Genomic DNA, 24,034 nt, shown 5'->3' with positions numbered 1-24,034 from the left:
AAATTCTGTACTGCTGAGTGACTATGGGTTTATAATTCTATTGTTGCTGATCTAAAACTCCTGGTGAACACACATTTTATGGACGTCTCCCTCGGGTTGTTGCTCATTGTCCCCGTGAGGATGGCGGCTGCGCATGCGCCCTGTAGCACATTGACCCATCAAGATGGCGGCCGCGCATGCGCCAGTCTCCACATTGCCCCTATAAAGATGGCGGCCGTTAACTCGGGCTTTTCTCCCGCAGCGCCGAGCAAACCCGGGGATGGTGGCTTCTTATTGAGGGATTGGGGCCGGTACCGTGAGTTTATGAAGCTTCCAAATTCATCCGCCGGCCCTATCTCTGTTCACGCTTTTATTTTCGGTTCTGGATCTGCACTCGGTCTTTGTAAACCCCGCATTTTAAATCCGCTCGCTCGAGTTCATTTACCGTCTGTCTCCACGGACTGCGCATGTTCCGACTCCAAATGATTGGCGGCAGCTCCGGACCAATAGCAAGAAAGGGCGTGGTTGGAGGACAGAGCGGGAGCAACTGGTCCTCCAGCCAATTGGAGTGAGAGGGGCGGAGCCTGCTGGGAGTGGAGCATGCGCAGTGTGGGCGGGGGACCGGGACGAAGGCGGTGGATTTTTCCCAATAATTGATATAGATTTTTCTTTTCCCGCCTATTTCCATTATTTTTAAATGTATTTCCATCCATTGTTTTATCTCTACCTTTTAGCCTATTTCGATCCCTTCCCCCCACCCCACCCCCACTAGGGCTATCTGTACCTTGCTCGTCCTGCTTTCTACCCTTAATTAGCACATTCCTTAGATAATATCACCACCTTCAACACCTCTTTGACCTTTTGTCTGTGACATCTTTTGGTTATCTCCACCTATCACTGGCCCTCTATCCAGCTCTACTTGTCCCACCCTCTTTAAACCAGCTTATATTTCACCTCTCTTCTATTTTTACTTAGTTCTGTTTAAGAGTCATATGGACTCGAGACGTTAATTGTGTTCCTCTCAGCAGATGCTGTCAGACCTGCTGAGTTTTTCCAGGTATTTTTGTTTTTGTTGCGGTGGAATTTAAAGTCCAGCGGGTGAGAAAGGGCCGAGTGCAGGAGAGGAATGGAGCCGGAGGGTGGACTGGGAGGGTTCACAAACACCCGGTGTAGGACTCCAAACCCGGATCAGAAACTCCCGGAGCCCAGTTTACACCGAGTTTGGAAACTCCTTTTACAGGGGGTTAGAAGGGGAGGATTTACACACAGCAAACTCCAACCCAGAGAAATGTTTGTCTCCATGGACTGACCTGCTGAAACACATTGAATTAACACTGGCGAGGGGCTGTTCAGTTGTTCACAGTGTGGTAAAGGTTCAGGACATCATCCTACCTGCTGGGCCACCAGCACATTCACACTGACAAGAGACCTTTTAATTTAAGTGTGAGAAGTCCTTTAAAAGGTGTGGGGAACCTTGCGGGGAGATTTGCTAGTGCTGTCGGTGGGCTCTTAAACTAATTTGGCATGGGGGTGGGATACTGAGTGGAGGTATAGTAGGGGGTGATGTACATACAAGTATATAAGAAAAAACAAGTCAGTCTGGAAGGCAGAGTGTACATAGTCAAGTTAAGGCACAAGGCAACATGGCAAGGCTGGATGACATTTATTTTAATGTAAGGAGTGTTGTGAGTAAGGCAGATGAGTTGCAGATGCTGATTAACACATGGGGATATGATATCATTGCTATCACGGTGACATGGCTGAGGGAGGGGCAGGACTGGCAGCTCAATATTCTGAGGTATAGAACCTTCAGGTGAGACAGGAAGGGGACAGAGGTTGAAAAAGAGATGGTGGTGTCACAATATTGATCAAGGAGTCAATTACTGCAGTAAGGAGGGATGGTATCTTAGAAGGTTCCTTAAATCAGGCTGCATAGGTAGAACTAAAAAACAAAAAGGGCACAATCACATTGTTGGGAGCATACTATAGACCCCTAAACAGTCAGGGAGAGATAGAAGGGCAGATACGTAGGCAAATCTCAGAAGTGTTAAAATAATAGGGTAATAATAGTCGGGGATTTCAACTTCCCCAATATTAACTGGGATAGACAAAGTATGAAAGACTTTGAGGGGGCTGAATTCTTCAAATGTATCCAGGAGAGATTTTGAAGCCAGCACATAGAAAGTCCTACAAGAGAGGTGCTTGACCTTTTAGAGAACAAAGCTGGGCAAGTTGTAGAAGTGTCAGTGGGGGAGCAGTTCAGTGATAATGACCATAACTCGGTAAGATTTAAGTAGTTATGGAAAAGGACGAAGATGGATCAAAACTAAGGGTTTTGAATTGGGGGAAGGCCAATTTCAATATGAGAAGACAGGACCTGGCCAAAGTGGACTGGGAGCAGCTACTTGTAGGAAAATCAACATCGGAGCAGTGGGAGTCATTCAAAAAGGAAATAGTGAGAGTGCAGGGCCAACGTTTTCCCACAAAGGACCAACAAGTCCAGAGAAACCGGAATGTTGAGGAATTGACAGGATTAGATGGGGTGGGTGGGTGGGGGGGGGGTGGTGGGGGCGGGAAGGGAAGCTTATGGTACATACCGAGGGCTCAAAACAGCAGGAGCCCTTGAGGGGTAGAGAAAGTGCAGGGGGTTACTTAAAAAAGAAATTAGGAAGGCGAGGAGGGGGCATGAAAAACACAGCTGGGGGAAATAAATTAAAATCCAAAGGCATTTTATAAGTATATTCAGGGCAAGAGGATAACCAGGGAAAGATTAGGGCCCATCAGGGACCAAAATGGCAATCTGTGTGAGGAGCTGGAAGATGTAGGTGAGGTTTTAAATGAGTACTTTGCATCTGTATTAACTACACAGAAGGACGATGTAGGTATAGAAATCAGGGAGGGGGACTGTGATACACTTGAACAAATGAGTATTGAGAGGGAGGAGGTATTAGCGGTTTTATTGGGCCTTAAAAGTGTATTAATCCCCAGGCCCAGATGAGATGTATCCCAGGTGCTGTGGGAGGCAAGGGAGGAGCTTTCAGGGGCCCTGACATTAATTTTCAAATCCTCTCTGGCCACAGGAGGTGTGCCAGAGGACTGGAGCACAGCTAATGTGGTACCATTAAAGAAGAATGGTAAGGATAAACCAGGGAACTATAGGCCAGAGAGTCAAACATCAGTGGAGGGAAAACTTTTGGTAACATTGAGGGACAGAATTAATCCCCACCTGGAGAGGCAAGAATTAATCAAGGATAGTCAGCATGGCTTTGTCAGTGAGAGATCATGTCTAACAAATTTGATTGAATTTTTGGAGGAGGTGACGACGTTTGTAGATGAGGGTAGTTCAATTGATGTAGTCCACATGGAATTCTCTAAGGCTTTTGACAAGGTCTGGCATGGGAGACAGGTCCAGAAGGTAAGAGCCCATGTGATCCAGGGCAATTTGGCAAATTGGATCCAGAATTAGCTCAGTGTCAGGAGGCAGAGGGTGATGGTCAAAGGTTGTTTTTGTGACTGGAAGCCTGTGTCCAGTGGCGTACTGCAGGGTTTGGTGTTGGGTCCCTTTTTTAGTGGACATTAATGATGTAGACATGAATGTAGGAGGTATGATCAGTAAGTTCACAGGTAACACAAAAAAATCACTAGTGTGGTAAATAGCGAGGAGGAAACCCTTAGACAACAGGACGATATAGACAGGCTGGTCAGATGGGCAGCACAGTGGAAAATGGAATTTAATCCCAAAAAGTGTGAGGTGATGCATTTTGGGAGGACTAACTGGGCAAGGGAGTACATGATGAATGGTAGGACCCGAGGAAGTACAGACCCTTGGTGTGCGTGTCCATAGATCCTTGAACATAAGAACAAAAGAACTAGGAGCAGGAGTGGGCAATTCAGCCCCTCGAGCCTGCCCCGCCATTCATTACGATCATGGCTGATCTCATTTTGGCCTCAACTCCAATTTCCCTCCCTCTCCCCATAACCTTTCAACCCATTACTAATTAAGTCTGTGTGGCGAAGGTGCTCGCACAATGCTGTTAGGTAAGGAGCTACAGGTTATTCACACAGCAATGAGGAAGGGACATTGATATATCTCCAAATCAACAACAACAATTTGTGTTTACATCACACATTTATTGTTATATAGTTTACCAAGACATTTCACAGAAATGTTAGAAACCAGTGAGATACTCGGGCAAGTGGCCAATAATTTGGTCAAAGAGGTCGGTCTGAAGGAATATCTTAAAGGATGCAAATGAGGTAGAGAGGCGGAGTGGTTTAGGGAGGGAATTCTAGAGTCTTGGAAACTGACAGAATGGCAACCAGTGATGGAATTATTAAAATCAGTAATTCTCGAATTCGAGAAGAGCAGATATCTCGGGGTGATTGTGAGGCTGGAGGAGGTTACAGAGATAGGAATGATCACAACCATGGAGGAAAACAAGGATGAGAATGTGAAAATTTAGGTTTTCGTTAAATGAGTGCCTTCAAATCATTTGTATAGTTTGTGAATGGCTGTGGGCCAAGCACCGATCCTTGCAGTATCACACAAATAACTGCCTGTCATCCTGAGAATGAGACATTTATTCCGACCCTCTGTTTTCTGTCTGTTCACCAATTCTCAATCTAAAACAGGATATTACCCCAATCCCATGCACTTGAATTCTGTTTACTGACAGCCTGTGCTTTGTTTAGTAACCTTCTCTCTCTGTCTCTCCCACTCCTCTCTCTTTCTCTCTCTGTCACATTGAATTTTCCAGCCCAGTGGGTTGTGGATGCTCCATCATTGAATATATTTCTGGCTGAGATGGGGAGATTTTTGGTCTCTCAGGGAGTCGAGGGATATGGGGATTGGGTGTGAAAGTGGTGTTGAAGCCCAAGATCAGCCACGATCGTATTGAATGGTGGAGCAGGCTCGACAGGATGTTAGGACTTCTCTTGTTCCTATTTTGTATGTTCTTATGGAGGCCAGAGTCTTGTGTAGGCCCAGACCGGGTGGCAGGTTCCCTTCCCTGATAGACATTAGTGAACCAGTTGGGTTTTTATGACAATCCAGCAGTTTTCATGGTCACTTTTTCCTCGTGCCGGCCCCACAAATTCCCAGATTCATTCAGCTCAATTTCACAACCTGCCTTTGTGTTTTTGTGAGTTCTCTCTCACTCCCTTTTTCCTGTTTTAAATCAATTCCACAGGGTATTAGAGGGGGAGGATTTGCAGTTGGGAAACTGAAACCAAACATCACATCAGGATCTGATGGAGTCGCCTAATTTATCTTAAACTGAGTATCTTCAGATTTTGAACATGGAAGGAAAAAGCACCGTTCACAGTGGGGAGAAACCGTACACGTGTTCTGTGTGTGGACGAGGCTTCAGCCGATCATCTGACCTGATGGAACATAAATGCTGTCACAATGGAGAGAAACCGTGGAAATGTGGGGACTGTGGGAAGAGATTCAAATCCCCATTGGAACTGGGAACTCATTGGTGCACTCACACTGGGGAAAGACCATTCACTTGCTCTGAACGTGGGAAGGGATTCACTCAATTAGCCAACCTCATGGGACACCAGCGAGTTAACACAGATGAGAGACCTTTTAGATGCCCACAGTGTGAGACGTGCTTCAAAAGTTCTGTGGAACTAAAGTCCCATCAACGTGTTCACACTGATGAGAGACCGTTCAGGTGCTCTCACTGTGGGACTGGGTTCAGACGATCATCTCAACTCATCGCACACCAGCGAGTCCACACTGGAGAGAGACCGTTCACCTGTTCCAGGTGTGGGAAGGGATTCATTCAGTCATCCAGCCTGCTGCTGCACCAGAGAGTTCACACTGGAGAGAGGCCATTTACCTGCTCCGAATGTGGGAAGGGATTCATTCAGTCATCCCACCTGCTGAGACACCACAGAGTTCACACTGGAGAGAGGCCATTTACCTGCTCCAAATGTGGGAAGGGATTCAGTCAGTCATCCAACCTGCTGTTGCACCAGAGAGTTCACACTGGAGAGAGGCCATTTACCTGCTCCGAATGTGGGAAGGGATTCATTCAGTCATCCGACCTGCTGAGACACCAGCAAGTTCACAAGTAGCTGTCGTGATGGGATTTTGCTCTTAATAACATTCAGGACTGAATTATGTTCATTAATAGTGTGTTTCTGTAGACATTAATAAACTCCAGCCCACTTAGATAAAAGTCAAATAAATCAGCATTGTGTAAAACACAATGTGTTGAACCTTTTTACTATTTTTAACAAGTTAGTTCCTTTTTGATGTTAATAAACTCCAGCCCAGTTACAGATTCTGTATAAAATTGGAATAAACCAGCTTTGCGATGAACAGTTGAGTCGTTTTGCTATTTCTAGCACAAGTTAGTTCCTTTTGAAGGGCTCTCCCTCTCCCCTGTCTCCTCCATCCCCACCTCCAGCAACAAGTGTGAGGAGCTCATGGAGCTTCTTTGTCACTAAGATTGAGACAATCTGATCAGCTGCCTCTGCTGCTTCCCTCCCTTCCACTAGCCCACCGGGACAAACTATCTCTAAAGATCCCCCTTGTCCGAGCCTGAACTCGTGATTAAATGATGAAGGGGTTGATGGTGCAAGGCAGCATTGGGTGATAATGAGACAAGGAAATAAACTAATGGGACAAGTGGAGAAACAACACAGGCCCAGAGGAGGGATAAATGGTAAAAGAAGAACCATTACCAGCACCTACTGTCAGAAAAAATGGGAGCAGTGGTTATGATCTGAAATTGTCAAAATGAATGTTGAGTCCAGAAGGATGTAAAGTGCCCAATGAAAGATGGGCTGCTGTTCCTCGATCTTCCATTGAGCTTCATTGGAACAGTGCAGGAGGCCGAGGTCAGAGTGGGAGTGGGTGGAGAATAAACTGGTAAATGACCAGGACCTCAGGGTCACACTTGGAGACTGAAAGGCGATGTTCCACAAAGCAGTTACCCAATTGGGATTTAATCTCCTCAATGTAGAGAACACCGCACTGTGGTCAGTGAATAGACAATACTGAATAGCAAGAAGTACAAGTAAATCACTGTGCCCCTTGGAAAGTGTTTTGGGCCCTGGAATGTGGGAAGGGAGGAGGTGGACGGGTGCTGCTGCATCTGCTGTGCTTGAATGGAAATGATACACACTGATGTTCATAAGAACAGAAGAAATAGGAGCAGGGTTGGACCAAAAGGCCCCTTGAGCCTGCTCCACCATTAAATGTTCTTCCAGCTCAACTCCACTTTCCCATCCTATCACCATATCCCTTAGTGCCCAAATATTTATGGATTTTCATCTTGAACAAATCAAGATGGAGAACAACAGACTCAGTGCAACTATTAATCTGGGAAATGCACAAACAAGGTGCATGTGAATTACAAATTCACCTCTTCACTGCTTGGTAATCATGTTAAATGAGATTTACACTGGCCCCATGCTGAAATCTAGTCATTCTCTGACAGGTATTCTTAATGGTATAATTAGCAAATTTAGAATGAAAAATACCCTCTGCTTCACTGTAAGGCTGAGAGACAACTTTGTAATTGATGGATCATGTCACAGACTGGCTCATTTCAACTAATCTTATTTTCAGCTCGTGGGAGAATGGCTGAAACAGGGGATGGTGAATAACAGCTCGAAACCACATTCCCTCTCCCACTGCCAGAATGATCCTTACAACATACAGGAATTTGGGACAATGTGACTTTGATGCTCAGATTAGCTCTGCCTCCATATTATAGGACGGAGTGAAGCACTGGGTATGGTGCAAAAATGATTTACTGGAATGATGCCAGAATTGGAAAATATGTCAAATTCACAAAGATTTAACAGATTGAAAAGTTTTCCTCTGGAAAAGAAAGTGAGGGATGACTTGACTAAGGCCTTTAAGATAATGAATGAGTTTGACAGGGTAGACAAGTGGAAGAGTTTTCCACTCGTAGATGGTTGAGAATAAATATACGTTAGTCATCAATAAATCTAATGCACAATTCATATGCAACTTCTTCAATCAGAGATAAAAGCAGAAAATCATGGAAATACTCTGCACATGCAGGAGAATCTGTGAATTGAGAAATAGAGTTAAGTTTTCAAGTCTGCTCACTGATGCAGTGCAGTTCTGATGGAAAGTCACAGCCCTGAAATTTAAATACATCTTTCACTATCCACAGACACTGCCAGATCTGCTGAAAATTCCAATATTTTGTTTTTTTATTTCAGATTTACAGCACCACCTTTCTCTAACTGTGGTTGAGAATGTAGAGCACATTCTTAGAAGGGTTTGAGATCCCAGTGTGAGCTGAAACTCATGTTGCAAAATCACACCATGAAATCACACCAGCTGAATGTGGAAATGGATTCACCTCGTTATTCCATTTTCTGACACAGCAGCACAGTCATACCTGTGGGAGACCATTCAGATACTTCATGTGTGCAACCCTTTGCTCACTGCCCACCTGCTAACACTCCAATTTGAGAAGGTCAAAGGATTAGATCCACAATTGCTACATGCCAACTGACAAAACAGAGTTTCAGTAGTCAGAATATGGGAAGAAAAATCACTTGTCTGCGCCGCTGCTGAGACTCCAGTGAGTTCAGATCTAACTGTCAGGGTTTGATCTGTTGTTAATTACACCCAGGACAGAACTATGGTGGAGGGGCCGTGCACTATGGTTGCCATATCAATATTAATAATTTTATATATTGGCCCTATGGCGCCAATCATCATCGGATCATAAAACATAATTATCTTATCAGAAAAGGCCTTTCAATGGCGGTACGTTTACCCAGCATTCAGTGGGGGGCAGAATGTGCTCTATCCTGACGACAGGCGGTCCTCGCGCAGGCGCAGTAGCTGGCAGTGACTGGTACATGCGCATTGCGATCTCTGACTGGAGCATGCGCAGTACCATCTGTACCTGGAGCTGTTGGAAGACGCGGAAAAATGGCGAACACAGGCGAGTAAAAGGAGCCGGTGAGTGGGGGAGGGATGGAGGCGGCGGAGTGGGCGGGGAGGCTTCATGAAGACCCTGCGAAGGTCTGAAATCTTGAATAAGAAGCTACCGGTCCTGCGGGTACACCGAACGGAGAGGCGACAACTCTGACCCGCGTCTCCTCTCGGAGACAGGCCCGAGTTAACAACCGCCATCTTCACAGGGGCAATGTGCAGCAGGGCGCATGCGCGGCCATCCTGGTGCAGGTAGCAGGAGGAGAGGATGTTGTAAATTTCTATCCTGGACTGACAGGGATGGATTTTGGAAACTCCTTTTACAGGGGGTTAGAAGGGGAGGATTTACACACAGCAAACTCAAACCAGGAGAAATGTTTGTCTCTTAATTTCTATCTTGTACTGACGGTTAGTGTTTCTGTAAATTTCTGATACTGGATCTAAGAAGTTAAGGGTTGACAGATGGGAAACTCAAATCAAATATCAATTCAGATCTGGCAGAGTCACTCGATTCGTGAGGATCTGAATATCATCGGCCTTTAAATCTGGAAGGTAAACAGTTGGCCTGTCTGTCTGTGGGCAAAGGTTACTTGTAGGAGAAAGAATAATTAACTGGGCAAAGCCAACTTCAATAGGGTGGGAATGGATCTGACCCAGTAAAGTGGAATCAAAGGTTGGCAGGAGAAACTGTAATTGAGGAATGGGCTGCCTTAAAGAGGAAATAGATCAGACATAGTAATGACATATTCTTACAAATGAGGAAGGTGTGGCTAACATATCCACAGCTCACTAAATAAGAGAAGAGATTAAGATGAAGATGAATAAGTCTGCTAACAGAGATATCAGGTGGCTAATACAACCGAGAGACAGGATAAAGAAAGAAGATTCAGAGAGAAATTGGAAAAAGAAAGTAAGAGAAGCAAAGAGAGAGTATGAGAAGAAACTGGCAGTTAACATGGAAGGAAATCAAAACGCTTTCTCTGGCTTATACCTAGTAACAGGGCGGTAAAAGGAGACAGGGGCTGATTAGGGAGTTAAAAAAAAGGTGATTTACCCATTGGCACAGGGGGCATGGATGAAGTATAATTGAATATTTGGCATCTGTCTCTACCAAAGAAGATGATGCTGCACAGGTCATGGTTAAAGAGGAGGTAGTTCAAACACTTGTGGTGTTTAATATTGATAAGGAGAAGGTATTATATAGGCTGTCTGATAAAGTTGACAAGGCACCAGGATTGGATGAGATGTATCCAAGGACACTGAGGGAATTCAGAGTGGAAATTGTGGAGGCACTGACCATATTATTCCAATCTTCTTCAGACCCATGAGTGGTGACAGAGGACAGGAGAATTGCAAATCATACACCTTTGTTCAAAAAGGGTGTAATGATCAGCCCAGCAACTACCAGACCAGTCAGTTTAGCCTTGGGAGTGATATTTCTGGACAAAATTAATAGTCACTTAAGCAAATGTGGACTAATTCAGGAAACCCAGCACAAGTTTATTAAGGGAAAATCATGTTAAACTAACTTGCTTAAGGTTTTTCAAGAGTTAACAGTGTGGTTGATGAGGGTAATGCTGTTAATGTGGTGTACATGGTCTTCCAAATGGCATTAGGTAAAGTGCCACATAACAGACTTGTGAGCAAAGTTATAGCTCATAGAACAAAATGGGCAGCAGCAACATGGGTACAAAATTGACTGAGTGACAGGAAACAGAGAGTAATGATTTTTCAGAATGGAGGAAGGTTGAAAGTGGATTTCCCCAGGAGTCAGTGTTAGGACTCCTGCTCCTATGACCTAGACCTTAGTGTTCAGGCACAAGTTTGAAATTTATGGGCACAGACTGTGTAGAAGGTCCTTTCTCTGGTGGACCTTAGTGAACCAGTTGAGTTTTTGTGACAATCCAGCATCTTTCGTGGTTACTTTTTCCTCGTGCCGGCCCCACAATTTCCCAGATTCATTCAGCTCAGTTTCACAACCTGCCTTTGTGTTTTTGTGGGTTCTCTCTCACTCCCTCTTTCTGTTTTAAATCAATTCCACAGGATATTAGAAGGAGAGGATTTGCAGTCAGGAAACTGAAACCAAACATCACATCAGGATCTGATGGAGTTGCACAGTTTATCGTAGTCTGAATATCATCGGATTTTGAACATGGAAGGAAAAAGCACCGTCCACAGTGGGGAGCAACTGTACACGTGTTGTGTGTGTGGACAAGGCTTCAGCCAATCATCTAATCTGGCAGGACATAAATGCAGTCCCAACAGGGAGAAACCGTGGAAATGTGGGGACTGTGGGAAGGGATTCAATTACATGGAAAGACATCGGTGCAGTCAAACAGCAGAGAGACCGTTCATCTGCTCCGAGTGTGGGAAGGGATTCACTCGTTCATCCTACCTACTGAAACACCAGCGAGTTCACACTGATGAGAGACCTTTTAAATGCTTGGACTGTGGGAAGTGCTACAAAAGTTCCTGGGAACTGATGTCCCATCAACGTGTTCACACTGACGAGAGACTGTTCAGCTGCTCTTACTGTGGGACTGGGTTCAGGCGATCATCTCATCTGACTGTGCACCAACGAATTCACACTGGGGAGAAGCCATTTATCTGTTCCAAGTGTGGGAAGGGACACACTCAGTCATCCAACCTGCTGAGACACCAGCATGGTCACACTGGAGAGAGGCATTTCACCTGTTCAGAATGTGGGAAGAGATTCACTGATTCATCCCATCTGTTGACGCACCAGCGAGTTCACAGTGAGGAGAGACCTTTTCAATGTCCAAACTGCGGGAAGTGCTATAAAAGTTCCGGGGACCTGATGTCCCATCAACGTGTTCACTCTGACGAGAGACCGTTCAGGTGCTCTCACTGTGGGACTGGGTTCAGGCGATCAGCTAATCTGATTTCACACCAGTGAGTTCACACTGGGGAGAGACCTTTCACCTGCTTTGAGTCTGGGAAAGGATTCACTCAGTCATCCAACCTGCTGAGACACCAGCAGGTTCATGAGTAACTACAGTGATTGAGTTTTGCAACTGAACCATGTTTCACTGGGGTCTGTTTCTGCTGATGTTAGCAAACTCCAGCCCAGTTATAGGTGTTAATGTCCTGGATAAAAATAAAATCATTAAGCTTTCTATTAAATAGATGATGTTGAATCTTTTTACTATCCCTAAGACATTAGTTCCTTTTGAAGGGCTCTCCCTCTCCCCTGTCTCCTCCATCCTCACCTCCAGCAACAAGTGTGAGGAGCTCATGGAGCTTCTTTGTCACTAAGATTGAGACAATCCGATCAGCTGCCTCTGCTGCTTTCTTCCCTTCCACTAGCCCATCGGGACAAACTTTCTCTAAAGATCCCCCACGTCCGAGCTCTGAACCCACATCTTTCTCCAGTTTCTCTCCCATCTCCCCTTCTTGCCCTCTCAGAGCTCACTTTGTCCATGAGACCCACCTCCTGTTCCATCGACCCTATTCCCGCTAAACTGCTGATCACCCAATTTCCCCATGTTCACTGATATTAACGGTTCTCTCTCTCCTGGTATTGCCCATCTCTCCTTCAAATCTGCCATCATCACCTGTCCTCAATAAAACCAACACTTGACCCCACTATCCTATTAAACTCCCGCTCCAGCTCCAACCTCCTTTCGCTCTTCAAAGTCCTGATCACCTCCCAAATCCATGTCCACATTTCCCAGAACTCCATGTTTAAATCTCTCCAATAAGATCTCTGTCCCTGTCACGGTATCGAAATAGCTCTTCCCAAAGTCACCAATGACACCCGATGTGAATGTGACTGAGGAAAACTCCCTCATTGTCCTTCTCGGCCTGTCTGCAGCCTCTAACAACATTGTCCAAACCGTCCTCCTCCAATGCCTCTACACTGGTGGCCAGCTGGGTGGGACATGATGAAACAATGTACAAACAATTCAAAGGCTGACTGACTTCAAGAAATAACCGGGCAGACAGGGAATGTCACCGTTAGAACGAGGAGAGTCCGTGGTTTCAGTGAATGAACCGACAGACGGGTGTTGTGGAGAATCTAAGACACTCGACATGAGTCAGCTGTGTGATGGAAAAGCAACATTAACGACAAATATGGGGATACAGGAGAGCTCCAAAGACATCTCATCGATACAAGTTTCTCCCGTCCGTTTGGAGTATTTTGTAGACATTACAGCATTGATCATGATTACAGAATGAACCGTGTGCCCTTGTTTATAATTTCGATCCTATATGTTCATGCCTATGTAGAAATGGTCTGCACCCATACCTGGTTCCTCTGTTATTCCCCTCCCAACCTCACACCACAAGTGCACTTCCTCTGACTTCCTCGACTTTCTAGCTCCTTCTCAGTGTCTCACCATCCGTCAAAAATCAGCAAATTGTTAAAAAAAACAACGTAAAAATAATGTCTAACCTTGTAATCCCGACATTAGCAAGAAGTCCCCTTATGTCTCCGTTGGACATCTGTCCATTCGACCATTCCCTAATCCTTCTGTTAGTCCTAAATTAATTATGTCAGTCAGGCTAAGCAGAATTACTAACTTGAAGCATATATGTGTTAAAGGCACATTCCCCCCTTTTAAGGTTTAGGACAGGTTAGGAGGAAGGTTCATGTTGTCATCATTCAGAACAACCCAGGTTACAAAGGAACAACTGATCTTGGAGACGTGTGGAGAGGGTGTGCTGAATCAGGTTTAAAGGGGTGAAATGACATCACATTAAAATCTGGAACTCAGGTGGGGATATGGATTTGTGTTAGGTGGGAAGATCTGGATCAGTGTATTACTCCAGGAAGTCTGAAGATCAGAGGGACAGTATTTCAGAACTGATTCCTGTGATAGCAGCAATCCCATTGCTCTCTGTGAAAAAGACCAATGGAAATATTTCAAGTGGAAACCATAGGCGTGTTGGAGGATGATGTACACAAGGAATTTGTGAATTACCTGAGGATAATGGTGAGGGGAAAGGAATGGATCTGGAAAGCAGCAGATACTTCATGTTGCTCCAGGAGAAGTGGGGCCTGGTTGTGTAGATGTCAGGTTTAACACAGCACACAGTCAGACTGTGGTTTCACCCTGGATGAAGGAACTCCGAATCGTACCATTCACATCACTGGATGGGATTCTCAGGAGCCTTGTTGTCTGCTTGGAGAGGAAGGTTTGTGTTATAGCTAATGAGAAGCAGCACAGACAACCACACACAGAGACCCACACACACATTCTCTGTCTGTCTGACACACACTCAGACATCCTCTCCACATCCACCACACATTTACACACACTTCCACACTCAGGGACACACCCGCACTCATACAACCAGACACATGAGGACACATCCTGTCCTATCAGGTGGACAACACCAACCAAAGTGACTAATACTGGGGATAAAGTATCAGTGCCTGTGAAGAACACTGTTTTTGGCACATTCAAGTCAATATCACCCTCCATAGCCTGTGAGCGGTTTTGACCATCCAATCTCACCCCTTTCTCTGAACATTAAATCTACATTGAAGAACATCTGGGACAGAGGCTACAACACAATTAGAACAATGAGCTGTCTATTGCCAGCTTTGGTGACAGTGGGAGGTAGTGTAAATTTCAGAACAACATTCCTGGATAATTACAGCCACTAATTTCCTCTTGGAATGACTGAAAAAGTCAATTCCTCTCATGTTGATGGTCTGTTTGATGAGAGAATTCTGAGATAGGTCACATGGTGAAAGAATATAATGTTGTTTTGACTCTGTATCCAATATTCCCCTGAGTTTGTTCATTGCTGTCCCAATGTCCTGAGACATGTTCCTATGTTCAAAAGGAACTAATTTGTGTTAGAAATATTAAAAAGACTTAATACACCATGTGTGTAACACAAATCTGATTGTCATACAGAATATAACCCCTATAACTGGGCTGGAGTTTATTACCATCAGCAGAAACAGACCCTAATGTACATGGTTCAGAATGTACATCACATTATGATGTGATTCACAGCAAAATCCAATCACTTGTTAATTGTGAACTCGCTGGTGTCTCTGCAGGTTAGCGACTGAGTGAATCCCTTCCCACACTCGGAAAAGCTGAACGGCCTCTCTCCAGAGTGAATTCATTGGTGTCCAGTGAGTTGAGATGACCACCTGAACCCAGTCCCACAGTGAGAGCACCTGAACGGTCTCTCGTCAGTGTGAACACGTTGATGGGACATCAGTTCACTGGAATTTTAAAGCACTTCTCACAGTCTGGGCATTTAAAAGGCCACTCGGCAGTGTGAATTTGTTGATGTGTCTGTAGGTGGGATGACTGAGTAAATCTCTTGCCACACTCGGAGCAGCTGAACAACTTCTCTCCAGTGTGAACTCGTTGGTGTCTCACAAGGTTGTTTGAATGGGTGAATATTTTCCCACACATGGAGCAGCTGAATGGCCTCCCCTCAGTGTGAGTTTGTTCGTGTCTCAGCAGGCTGGATAACTGAGTGAATCCCTTCCCACACTCTGTACAGGTGAATGGCCTCTCCCCAGTGTGAATGTGCTGGTGTATGGTGAGTTCTGATAAATATATGCTTTCTTTACCACCTGATCCACCTGTCCTGCCACCTTCAGGGACCTGTGGACATGGACTCCGAGGTCTCTCACTTTTTCTACCCCTCCCAATATTCTCCTGTTTATTGTGTATTCTCCAGCTTTGTTTGCCCTCTCCAAATGCATTAGCATGAATTTGCTTTCTGTTTTACAGCTGATTTAAAGTTGCAGATTTTGCTCCAAAGGTTAAATTGCGATTGATATTCAAAGTTAACTATTTAACTGCAGAAACTACTTCAGCTGGGAGCCAGTGAATTAAGAGGAAATATCCCAGACAGCGGTTCTTCAAGGTACACTGCAGGCCCGGCAGCTCAATCAGCTCCACTCTCAGCTCAGGAGAGCTGAACAACTCCACATCCTGTCCACAGGAGAGTTCTCCTGGTGCAGTGGGACCAACATTCGTGTAACTTTCAATTTCCAAAACCCTCCACCCTATTCGCTGTTGGTCCAATGGAAGCGTCGATTCCTGGTCAGTTGTCATCAGGGAAACTACCAATAAACTGGACATTTGGCTTTTGTTTCATTCCCGATCTCTTCACCAGAGAAAACTTTCTCCGACTAAATGTCTTGTTAAACTTGAACACAAGTGACTTCTTCACGAATGAGAAGCACCATTGCTGTTAGCTGGAACATGAAGTCGATACTTTCCTACATTAAGACAGTTCTTAAAGTCTCCCCCTTTGACCGAGATTTTAGTCATCTGACTGAATGTGTGGCTCAGTGTCACACTTTGTTATATAATGCTCCTGGGGAGCGCCTCGTGACGTTTCATTTGGTTAAAGGCGCTTTATAAATATAAGTTGTTGTTGTAGGATATACATAGAAAGGGCCAATCTCTTATTATATCTCTCATGCTGATAGTTTTCTTTGTTTTATCCATTCTCGGGGTGTGGGCATCGCTGGCTAGGCCAGCATTTATTGCCCGTCCCTAGTTGTCCTTGAGAAGGTAGTGGTGAACTGCTTTCTTAAACCGCTGCAGTCTGTGTAGTGTAGGTACACCCACAGTGCTGTTAGAAAAGGAGTTCCAGGATTTTGACCCAGCGACAGTGAAGGAATGGCAATATATTTGCAAGGCAGGATGGTGAGTGACTTGGAGGAGAACTTCCAGGCGGTGGCATTCCCATCTACCTGCTGCCCTTGTCCTTATAGATGGTTACGGTCGTGGGTTTGGAAGGTGCTGCCTAAGGAGCATTGGTGAATTCCTGCAGTGCATCTAGAATGCTGCTACGGTGCGTCGGTGGTGGAGGGAGTGATTGTTTGTGGATGCGGTGGCAATCAATTGGGCTGCTTTGTCCTGGATGGTCTCAAGCTCCTTGAGTGTTGTGGGTGCTGCACTCAGCAAAGCAAGTGCAGAGTATTCCATCACACACCTGACCTGTGCCTTGTAGATGGCTTTGGGAGAGTCAGGAGATGAGTTACGCATCACATGACTCCTAGCCTCTGACCTGTTCTTGTAGCCACAGTATTTATATGGCTAGTCCAGTTCGGTTTCTGGTCAATGGTAACAACAAGGATATTGACACTGGGGGATTCAGTGATGGTAATGCCTTGAACATCAAGGGGCGATGAATGGATTCTCTCTTGATGGAGATGGTCATTGCCTGATAATTGTGTGGCACGAATGTTATCTGCCTCTTGTCATCCCAAGCCTGGATACTATCCAGGCCTTGCTGCATTTGGACATAGACTCCTTCAGTATCTGAGGAGTCGTGAATGGTACTAAACATTATGCAATCATCAGCGAACATCCCCACTTCTGACCTTATGATGGGTGGAAAATCATTGATGGAGTAGCTGAAGATGGTTGGGCTGAGGACAGTACCCTGAGGAACTCCTGCAGTGATGACCTGGAGCTGAGATGACTGACCTCGATCAAACACAACCATTTTCCTTTGTGCTCGGCATGACTCCAACCAGTGGAGAGTATTCCCCCCAGATCCCATTGACTCCAGTTTTGCTAGGGCTCCTTGATGCCACACTCGGCCAAATGTTGCATTGATGTCAAGGGCAGTCACTCTCACCTCACCTCTGGAGTTCAGCTCTTTTGTCCATGTTTGAACTAAGGCTGTAATGAGATCAGGAGCTGAGTGGCCCTGGCAGAACCCAAACCGGGCATCAGTGAGCAGGTTATGGCTAAGTAAGTGCTGCTTGATAGCACTGTCAGTGACCCCTTCCATTACTTTACTGATGGCAGAGAGTAGACTGATGGGGCGGTAATTGGCTGAGTCAGATTTGTCTTGCTTTTTGTGTACAGGACATTCCTGGGCAATTTTCCACATAGCCGGATAAATGCCAGTGTTATAGCTGTACAAGAAGAGCTTGGCTAAGGGCGCGGTAAGCTCTGGAGAACAAGTTTTCAGTACTATTGCCAGAATATTGTCAGGGTCCATAGCCTTTGAAGTACCCAGTGCCTTCAGTCGCTTCTTTACATCATGTGGGGTGAATCGAATTGGCTGAAGACTGGCATCTGTGATGCTGGGGACCTCTGGGGGATGCCGAGATGGACCATCCACTCGGCACTTCTGGCTGAAAATTGTAGCAAATGCTTTATCTTTTCCACTGATGTACTGGGCTCCCCCATCATTGAGTTTGGGAATATTTGTGGAACCTCCATTTCCAGTGAGTCGTTTAATTGTCCACCACCATTCTCGACTGATTGTCACAGGAATTCAGAGCTTAGATCCGATTCATTGGTTGTGGGATCACTTAGCTCTGTCCATCATTTGCTGCTTATGCTTTTTGGCATGCAAGTAATCCTTTGTTGTATCTTCACCAGGTTGACACCTCATGTTTAGGTATGCCTGGTGCCGCTCCTGACATGGCCTCCTGCACTCTTCACTGAACCAGGGTTGATCCCCTGGTTTGCTGGGGATGCTACAGTGGGGGATATGCAGGGCCATGAGGTTACAGATTATGTTCAAGTACAATGGCCCACAGCGTCTCCTGGATGCCAAGTCTAGATCTATTCGAAATCTAACCCATTTAGCATGGTGGTCGTGCCACACAACACGATGGAGGACATTGTTAAGGTGAAGACGGAACTTCATCTCCGCAATGACTGTGCAGCAGTTACCCCTGTCAATACTGTTATGGACAGATGCATCTGAGGCAGGCAGGTTGGTGAGGATGAGGTCAAGTATGTTTTTCGCTCACCACTTGCTGTAGACCCAGTCTAGCAGCTATGTTATTTAGGACTAAGCCAGCTAGGTCAGTAGTGGCACTACCGAGCCATGCTTGGCGATGGACATTGAAGTCTCCCACCCAGAATACATTGTGCGTCCTTGCCACCTCCAAGTGATGTTCAACATGGAGGAGCACTGATTCATCAGCCGAGGGAAGATTATACATGCTAATCAACACGAGGCTTTCCTTTCCCACATTTGACCTGTTTCCTGGAGACTTCATGGGGTCCGGAATCAATATTGAGGACTCCCAGGGCAACTCCCTCCCGACTGTGCCGGCACCTCTGCTGGGCCTGTCCTCGGTGGAACAGGATATACCCAGAGATGGTGGTGTCTGAGGCATTATCTGTAAGGCACGATTCCATATGTCAGGCTGTTTGCTTGACTAGTCTGTTAGGCAGATGTTGGTAAGGAGTACTTTGCAGGGTCGACAGGGCTGAAATTGCCATTGTCGCTTCCAGTGCCTTAGTCAAATATTGGGTAGTCCGTTCAATCCTTTTATGTGTCTTTGTTACAATTGAGTGGTCATTTCAGGGGCTATTTTAAGAGTCAACCACAGTGCTGTGGGCCTGGAGTCACGTGTGGCCAGACAAGGTAAGATTTCTTTCCCTAAAGGTCATTAGTGAACCAGACGGTTTTTCACAGCAATCCACACTCGTTTCACCAATTACAGTGGAAATATCACAGTCGATAACAAACACAGAGGCAGTGTGGGAATGAAAGAGGAAGAGAAGGGCTGTTTGGGATTCGAACCCGGAGTGTAACCCTGGCTCCCTTGACTATTAGTCCAGCGACAATATAATTTTATTAGCTTTCCTAATTACTTGCTATGTTTGCATGCTAACCATTACATCTCAGAGCCCGGAAATCTTTCACCATTTAGATAATATGCTTTTTCATTCTTCCTGCCAAAATGGACAATTTCACATTTGCCCACATTATATTCCATTTACCAGATCTTTATCCATTCACTTAATCTATCTATGTCCCTTTTCAGGTCCTTATGTCAACTCCACAAATTACTTTTCCAACTATCTTTCTGTCGTCAGCATATTTACCAACCATTCCTTGGGCCATTCATCCAACTCATTTATACACATTGTAAAAAGCCGAGGCCCCAACACCGATCCCTTTGACATACCACTGATCCTGCCAACAAGACAGTGAGCCATTTTTCTTAATTTCTGCTTCCTGTTAGCTAGCCAATCTTCTATCCATTCCAATCTATTACCCCCTCCACTATGAACTTTTACTTTCCGCAAAAAACACTTGATGTGTCACTTTATCAAATGCCTTCTGGAAACCTAAGTACAGCACATCCACCAATTCTCCATTATCCATAATATATGCTAGTTCAAAGAACTCTAACAAATTGGTCAAAGACAATTTTCCTTTAACAAAACCATGTTGACTCTGCCTGATTACCTTGAATTTTTTAATGTGTCCTGCCATAACGTCACTAAAAATAGCATCGAACCTTTTCCTTCTGACAGATGTTAAACTGACTGCCCTGCAGTTTCCTGTTTCCTGTCTCTCTCACTTTTTGAGCCAACGTATTACATTTGTTGTTTTCCAATCTCATGGAATCTTGCCCAAATATATTGAATTTGGAAAATTAAAACGAATACATCAAATATCTTACTTGGCACTTCTTTTAAGATGCTACGATAAATCCCATCAGGACCCGAAGGTTTGTGAACCCGCACCTCCAACAATTTACTCGGTATCACTTCCCTGGCAATTGTAATTTTCTTGAGTTTCCCTCGCTTCAATTTCCTGAGTTACAGATAAACCTCGGATGTTACTTTTCTCCTCTGAACTGCGCAGGCACCTGGATGGAATGTTAAACGGTGACGTCATTCAGCAGCACTTTGGGTCTTTGTTTTGAAGAAATGGAATTCGGCTGTTCTCATTAGGAATGCTGGAGACAGACTGATCAACAATGTCATCATCAAATGGCACAGCGCAGTAAGAGATCCTCCCACTCATCCTTTCCATGCCTAAGCTTTTTACAAAGAGCCTCCTCATTCATCCGATTTTCCTTCCATCTCTGCATAATCCCGATTTCCCCCTCTCAACTCATTCTCCAATTTCACTTGGAAAATACTGATTTAATAAAAATGATATTGAAAGATGAGAAGGAGCTTCTACAGTGCCCAGTCTGCTAAATTCTGAAGCGTTACCAAAGTTTCCTTCACCCAATGACACCAAGAATTGCACTTATGATTATTACATAGTTTTTGAACAAAAAAAGTACTTAAACTGTTGATTTGGATTTAATTTTTTTAACAAAATTTATTCCGATCAAGCATCTCCTCATTTTCTCAGTCGACATATATATTCTTATTCCTCTTGCTGTACAACCTGTTGCAGAGGCTGTTATAGAAAAGAGGGAAAGGTTTGCTACAGCTATACAAAGCCCTGGTTAGGTCACAACTGGAGGACTGTGTATAGTTCTGGGAATGGCACCTTATAAAGGATCAATATTTGCATTGAAAGTTTCAGAGAAGCCGCATTGATTAAGTTGGTGGGTTTTGGAAATAGCAAGTTGTACATCTGCAACTATTACATTGAGGAGACCAAACGGAGACTGGGTGACCACTTTGCAGAACACCTTCAGTCTGTCCACAAGCATGACCCAGGCCTTCCTGTCGGTTACCATTTCAACACCCCATCCTGCTCTCATGCCCACATGTCTGTCCTTGGCCTGCTGCAATGTTCCAGTGAAGCTCAACACAAACTGGAGGAACAGCACCTCATCTTCCGCTTAGACACTTTGCAGCCTTCTGGACTTAACATTTAGTTGAACAACTTCAGACCATGAACTCTCTCCTCCATTTTCACACTTTTTAAAATCCCTTTATAAAAATGTATTTTATTTACTTATTTTTTATTCATTTATTCGTTATTTCATACCCCTTTTTATCCCCTTTTTAATCATTTTTTCCCAACTACTTCCCTCTCACTCCATCCAACCCCAACTCCAAAAGCACCATCTGTTACTTGTTCCACGTTGTTCTTTCACAGAGTGCTGACCCTTGTTCTGCTATTCACACATTCTGCTTTCGTACTTTTATGCAACTATCAGCACCTTATTCAGCCCTCACCACAGCCATTAACACTCCCTTTTTCTTGTGTCCATGATACGTTTGTCAGTCTCTCCTTAGCTCCCACCTCTCGCTGACCTTCCACCAAGCTTCACCTGCTCTACCCTCCCCGCCCCCTCCCCACCCTGCCCCACTTGAACAGTATAAACCCCATCACTTTTTACTTCTCTTCAGCTCTGAAGAGGGGTCACATGGAATCGAAAAGTTAACACTGTTTCCCTCTCCACAGATGCTGTCAGACCAGCTGAGTTTTCCCAGAATTTCCTGTTTTTATAATATATAAGAGGTGCTTGGCTAACAAGACGGCAGACGGAGGAAAATGTAGCAAAGACTGAAGTAACTCACTTGGTCGTAAAAGTAATTTTTAAAAAGCAACAAAGCAGGACATGTTTCAAAAGGTGAGAACGTGTGCATTGATTTACAAAGAGATTTGGCTGTGCTTGTACAAGGAAGACAGGAAGTTGTATCAGTTCCTGCAGCAAAATTGATTAGCGTGTTCTTCCAACTGAAAGTTTGGTGGTTCAAAACCACTCGGGGACGAAACTTCCGATGTTTTTTTTTCCCCATCAACACTCATTGTCATACGGATCCGGGTTGTCAATGGCGGCAGGAAAGTTTTCCACAAATGTTGCCAGTTCTAATGTGAGTTTCCAACCAGAGAATCTTCCCCGTGTAAAGGAAATGTGATAACTACTAGGCTACGAAAGCAACATGCAGCTCCTTGCAGAATATCAAACTGTGCTATCTTATTGCACTGCAGGACCTTGTTTTGTGGAAGTATAATTCGGCGGAAAACCTTAGCCATGCGGCAGAGAAATTGATCTAACATTAGAATCATGAGGTGACAGAGCACATCAGCAGCTCATTCAACACCTCACACATGTGCGAACAACCTTACAGCAAATCCGCCCCCATCTTTCCCTCTAATTTCCGAGCGATGCATTTTTCAGAAGATCATTCAAAACCTGGACAAGTATAAATGTCACTTTGTTTTGAGATGATGCATCCAGTTACTATTTAACAACAAACGGGAACGATGCAACCTTTCCCTACATTTAATACAGTTAATGCTTCAAGCGGGGAAACTTTCCGTGTGTGAGAGACCGTGATCCCTATTACCCTACACAAACCCTGCAATGTAAAGTGCCCAATTTAACACACAGAAGACAGAGAGTCGGGATTTTTCAGGTTGGAAAGACGTAACTAGCGGAGTGCCACAAGGATCAATCCTAGGGCCTCAATTATTTACTATCTATATTAATAACATGGAGGAGGGGGCAGAGTGTAATGTATCCAAATTTTCTGAGGATACAAAAATAGGTGGGAGTGAATTTTGTGATGAGGACATAAGGAATCTGCAAGGGGGTATCGATAGGTTGAGTGAGTGGGCAAAAAACTTGGCAGATGTACTTGAATGTAGGAAAGTGTGAGGTGATGCACTTTGGACGGAAGAATCAAAAGGCAGACTATTATTTAAATGGAGAGAGACTCCAAAAAGTGCAGCACAGAGGGATCTGGGTGTTCTTGTGCATTAAACACAATAGGTTAGCATGCAGGTGCAGCAAGTCATTAAGAAGGTAAATGGAATGTTGGCCTGTTTTGCTCGTGGTTGGAGTTTAAAAATAGAGAAGTCTTGTTACAACTGTGCAGGGTGTTGGTGAGGCCGCATCTGGAGTACTGTGTACAATTTTGGCCCCCGTATTTAAGAAAGGATATACTGGCATTGGAGGCAGTTCAAAATAGATTCAACAGGCTCATTTTTGGGATGAAAAACAGCGAAACAGGTTAAGCCTTTATTCATTAGAGTTTAGAAGAATGAGGGGTGATCTTATTGAAACCTACAAGATTCTGAGGAGGCTTGACAGGTTCATGTAGAGAAGGCCTTTCCACTCGATCTAGGGAACATAGTTACAGAATAAGGGAGCACTCATTTAAAACTGAGATGCGAAGGAATTTCTTCTCTCAGAGGGTAGTAAATGTCTGGAATTCTCTACCCCAGAGAGTTGTAGAGGCTAGATCACTGAATGTATTTAAAGAGGAGGTAGATAGATTTTTGAAATATCGGGGAGTTGGGGCTATGAGGAGCTGGCACAAAAGAGGAGTTGAGGCCTGGGGCAGATCATCCATCATCTTATTGAATGGCGGGGCAGGCTTGAGGGGCCGAGCGGTCGACTCCTGTTCCTTTATCTCATGTTCTTATGTTCATTTGAAACATGTCTCTGGTGAAAGGGGTCGGAAATAAAAATAAAAA

At 44.7% G+C, this 24,034-nt stretch overlaps 1 pseudogene; it reads left to right on the top strand.

Annotated features, from left to right (window-relative positions):
• Window positions 1–207: 207 nt before the first annotated feature.
• On the top strand, window positions 208–11,930 carry LOC144673144 (uncharacterized; annotated as a pseudogene).
• The last annotated feature ends 12,104 nt before the right edge of the window (window positions 11,931–24,034 follow it).

The sequence above is a fragment of the Cetorhinus maximus genome, unplaced genomic scaffold (genome assembly GCF_964194155.1).
Source record: "Cetorhinus maximus unplaced genomic scaffold, sCetMax3.hap1.1 HAP1_SCAFFOLD_305, whole genome shotgun sequence".
NCBI classification, from domain to species: Eukaryota; Metazoa; Chordata; class Chondrichthyes; order Lamniformes; family Cetorhinidae; genus Cetorhinus; species Cetorhinus maximus.
The sequence above is the reverse complement of the archived record's forward strand: the minus strand, read 5'-3'. Positions and strand labels throughout refer to the sequence as shown.